Here is a 4,177-nt window from a genome sequence, read left to right as displayed (position 1 = left end):
AAAATTTGATATAGAACACGGCGGAACAGAGCAGACTGTAAAGTCTTAATACTACCACCCAAGGGCATGCTTACGCCGGCTCACGCACACACCCACCCGCACACAACGCACACACCAACACGCCCACACGCACGCACACAAACCGCATCAACCACACGCGCCGCCCGCCACGAACACATACACCACGCGCACCGCAATGCACGCGGCCGAGATCACACTCGCGCACCATGTCAATTAAATGCGGCTTCCGGCTTACCTCGCTCCCTCCAAAGAGACTTTTCACGAGCAGAGCGCAACACCACACACACCGCGCCCGGCGTCCAGCAGCACGCACGACCGCCACGCACGCCCCCCCCACACAACACTCTCCTCTCGCTCACACAACACCGCACGCCACGCACGCACGCCCGCATCGCCGCACGCACGCGACGAACGCACTACGTCATACACACACGCACAGCCACCACCGCACACGCACACGACCATCTTAACACGCCCCATATCTACTAGTTTGTTGTGGTGCGGGCAGCAGCGGCAGACGCAAACACAAACACAGTCGAGTGGCCGGCAGACAGGCACGCTGTAACCCTAGCAGCGTGTCGGTGATGCAGCGCCGCAGCAAAAACAAATACCTACTGCTGCCGACAAACCGCACGACCGCAAACCACGAACCGCGAAACAAGCGCCGCGCTGCAAAAACGTGAGAATTATACCTATTCTTATACGGGGCTGCTTGTGGCTAGCATAATGACACTGATGCTGCGATCTATCTTTCCCTCTTATCTCTCACATTCTCTCTCTCGCGCGCGCTCCCTCTTCGTCGCTCACTCTCTCTCTCTTTCTCTCTTACTCTCTTTTTCTCCTACGCTCTTCCCCCTCTTTCTCTCGCTATCCCTCCCGCTCTCTGTCTCTCTTCCACCTTCTCCCGCTCTCGCCCTTGCTCTCTCGGGACCTCGCTGTGGTTATTGCAAAATTCCTCTCGTAAATCACTCGCTCACATAACGCCCTCCACACAGCGGCCCACTGCTGCAACATGCGCACACACACACACGCACGAACGCACGCACGCGCGCACACACATACACACACGCGCGCACGCACACACAAACACACGCACACACGCGTACACACACACACACACACGCGCGCGCACACGCACACACACACCCCCACACACACCCACACGCCAGTTTCTATGGTATACGCGTCCGCATTTATTTATGAACTCGTGTATTCGGCGACGGTTGGTTCGTTTGAAACGCGAGCGACAAACGACACGTGTAAATATTCATGGTTAGCCCGTGTTTCTATAGGAGCTCTGTGTGCTGCCCCAATCCACCCACGCAACATCGGTTTATAGCTCTGTATACGACACCCCCGTCTCAAGCAACGGCCACTCACAACACACTGTCATCTGCTTCCACTTGTATCCAAAGCACATGCAGAGTTAGACGCGTATATATAGGAGGATACTGCTGGCGTACCCCATATCTCAATCGGCGGTAAATATTTAGACTTTTTTACGGTTCTTGGTAAATATTTCCATTTCTCACCAAATAAATTGTTGATTAAATTGCTAAAGCCGAAAGTCGAATACCACGATGCTTGAGAACACGTATAAAAATGAATGTAAAACGATAGTTTTATATATTGCCCCCACTGTTAGGAATTGCCTGTTTTCACACTAACATGAATTTCCAGAAGGGAATCACGCAAGGCGCCAAGCAAAGAAATCTCGTCTGCCGGTACGATTTTTCAAGTTAAGGTAAACAAGAGCCGCAGAGCGTCTTGGCTCATCTGAGGTCTATTGCTACGGTTATAAACGTAACATTTAAGTCGTGCGTAGTGACACCTTTGTTAGGCGCAGATATGCAGATACGCAGTTACGTACACATCATTTCAACAACCTTCTGCATTCTGCATACCTCCCAAATCCCATTGGTTGATACAAATCGAGTGCCTGAAACTCTCTTAAGGGTCAAAAGGTTATCCGACAATTACTCTTCGCATGTCAGCGAAAAGTACATTTCATGGTACAGGGCAGATTTTAGACATTTTCTGAGGACATGGTCTGACAGAGCGATTGGAAAACTTTTTTGTTTCAGCGGTGACCTAGCATTTTTATGGCTTTTTTGAAAGGACCATGAAATGTACTTTCTGCTGACATGTGAAGAGTAAGTGTCGGATTCTACTATGACATCAAAATACATTTGACTTCATAGCCTTACGATAGTGACGAAGTTATGTAACGGACATAATTGACCTATCAGTCTGGATTAATTGACAGTTATAGCTTTAGCAAAATAGTATTGTAATAGGCACATTCTAATAATGCTGCAAGTGCTGAAGTGCTACATAGTACAAGATCTAAGCACCAAAAATCAGGTTCATATGCCCAAACAAATGTATTTCGAAATTTAATGGTGGCCATTTTGAAAATATGGTGCCACGCCCCCTTAAAAGGCCAAATCTGTTGGGGAAACAAAAACACATATAGCCTGGTCGATTTTGAGACCTAGCAACAATGGCCAGTGTAGTATGGTTTTCTCGCTCCAGCAGATAGGTCAATTATTGCATACATGAAAACAACAACAAATATATGTCACTTATTGATAATTCACTGGACATTCTACAGGTGAGAAGAGGTTCTTCATGGGGGACGAGGCCTGCACAGTTGACTGTGCACTGTTTGGTATGCTGGCTCAAATGGTCTGGAACATGCCAGGCTCACCACATGAAGCACTCATCAATGGTAGGTGGCGGATGGCGATATGTGCATAGTCGTTTGTGTCTTATCCTCACACCATCTAAATATTTTGCTAACATAATTAATTAAATATTTACGTAATTAAACTGAAATTATCCAACAGGAAAGTTCAAAAACCTGAAGGAATACGCCTACAGGATGAAGGAGACTTACTGGCCGGACTGGGATGCATGCATTCTGTGCCCAGAGAAGAAGGAAGAGAAGAAAAATGAATAAGGTCACTGTGACAGCATAAACACACGCTGTGCATCCTGCTATATACGGATTGTCTTGGAAGAATCTGTCTAGATATCTCTAAATATTTCATAAGACTGATACTGTGTGCTGCTCATGTGTATACGTAGGTATACTGCTTGCATTTTCTGTCACAGATGTTAGACTTGATGATATTCGTAGTAGATTAGGTATGTTTTTAGCTCATCTGACATAGTCAGATGCAGCTTGTAGAATTGCATGAGCGTGCGTCCGTGCATCCGTCCGGCCGTGCGTCCGTCTGGCCGTGCGTCCGTCCGTGCGTCAACAGTTGGGCACAATTCTAAACGGCTCGACATACGGTCACGATATTCGGGACGTGGGGGGGTAATCCGAAAACGAGTTGGGATGTCGAAGCTGGGGGTCAAAGGTCAAGAGGTGTAAAAGAAGGAACATTCCCTCCTTAACTTAAGGTATAGGGAGGAAATGCAGAATTGCGGCACAAATCTAAACGGCTCGACCTAGGCTCGTGATAGTCAGTGTATAGCATTATGGTAGGGAAAGCCATCACTGTGCCGAAATTGGAGGTCAAAGGTCAATGGGGCGAGCAATTCCCATTATAACTAATCTGTATACCAACTCTGAGCTCAGGCTAAAAACACAATGTTGATAAACGCGCAATGTGGACAAATGTGGTGGTGGTGGTGGTGGTGGCATGGCTTAATTGGCTGTGGTGTGCTATTATTATTAATAGTGCTGCATTTTTTTGCACGTAATCTGTTTTTTGTTTACGTTGACCACATTCTGTAGTAGTTTGTTTCTGAAACCCTATGCTGTAAAATACTAAAAGTTTAACTCTAATTTATACTAATGACAGGAGAATGCGCATTGTGCGGCTTTAATAATAATAGCACACCACAGCCAATTAAGCCATGCCACCACCACCACCACCACCATACCAGAGGGAGGGGGGGGCAGTTGCACCCACCTCTGAGAAACGTAGATACTCATACTGCCGCTCATAGGGTCTATGTCCCCCAGGGTACTGCTGGAACGTACCCTGGTATGGTTCGGGTTAGGGTTAGGGTTAAGGAGTAGGCGTAGTCGACTCCCTAGACTCGTTAGTGGAGTAGGTGAGGTACGGTCCGGTATATTAGATAGTACCAGGGTACGTTCCGGTATACCGGACCGTAACCAGGGTACGTTCCGGCAGTACCC

At 47.7% G+C, this 4,177-nt stretch overlaps 1 long non-coding RNA gene across 1 annotated transcript; it reads left to right on the top strand.

Moving 5' to 3' along the window:
* Positions 1-2,586: 2,586 nt before the first annotated feature.
* LOC106805669 lies at positions 2,587-2,953 on the top strand. Its single transcript, XR_001393456.1, has 2 exons — positions 2,587-2,752; positions 2,871-2,953. It is a non-coding gene; the product is annotated as an uncharacterized LOC106805669 (long non-coding RNA).
* The last annotated feature ends 1,224 nt before the right edge of the window (positions 2,954-4,177 follow it).

Source organism: Priapulus caudatus, unplaced genomic scaffold, assembly GCF_000485595.1.
Source record: "Priapulus caudatus unplaced genomic scaffold, Priapulus_caudatus-5.0.1 Scaffold122, whole genome shotgun sequence".
NCBI classification, from domain to species: Eukaryota; Metazoa; Priapulida; class Priapulimorpha; order Priapulimorphida; family Priapulidae; genus Priapulus; species Priapulus caudatus.
This window is presented reverse-complemented; position numbering and strand designations above follow the sequence as displayed.